The following is a 775-nucleotide window of genomic DNA, read 5'->3' on the forward strand; positions in this document are numbered from 1 at the left end:
GCGCCACTTTGCAACGAAGCATGAGGAGAGGGGGTTACGGGGGTCGGGATACGAACAATGAAGCTGCAATGAGCGGTGGTCTAGGAATGCCATCAGAGTGGGCGAAGGATGAGGTGGGCGGTTGGAAGTGGGCGGAGGGAGAGGGTGCTGGGTAAGGGGAAGGTCCTACCAGTCGTTGCAGCGTGGTGTGCAACTGGCTGTAAAGCTGCTGCAGGCCGGGCACAGACATAATGGCCTCGCGTGGGGCGGCGGGCGAGGCCAGGCCGCCCGGAGGGCCGCGAGCACCCACCTCCGTCCCCGAGCCCGCCCACCACAGCAGCGCCGCCTCCAGTCCGCGTTCGAGGGCCGCCGCCGTCGCCTCCCGCGCGATGCCCAGGTCCAGCGCCCGTCCCGACGCCGCCCTTCGTCCGGTGCCGCTCGGAGCAGCGGGTGCCCACCTAGCGCGCCTCATCGGGGCTGGCACTACCGCGCCCCGCCACCCTGGCATGCGGCGAAGCGTGGGGTGGGCCAAGCGAACGGGCACGGCGCCCCCTACTCCTAGATTCACTCCAAAAACCATCAAAACTCACGGCTGCATACGACATCCGTATTAGTAAAGCTTCTTAGAATATTTTAGGATTAAAGTAAAAAGCAACTTCCACTTTGAGGAGCCACAACCAGGGGTCTCAGACATTCAAACAAGGGGATAAAAACGCTGATCTGCATCCCTCATGCTTGTGGCATGGGGCGACCGAGGAATGCTGACGTCAGCGTGCCGCCCTCCCGTATAAACAGA

The sequence above is a fragment of the Penaeus monodon genome, chromosome 22 (assembly GCF_015228065.2).
Source record: "Penaeus monodon isolate SGIC_2016 chromosome 22, NSTDA_Pmon_1, whole genome shotgun sequence".
Lineage (NCBI taxonomy): Eukaryota > Metazoa > Arthropoda > Malacostraca > Decapoda > Penaeidae > Penaeus > Penaeus monodon.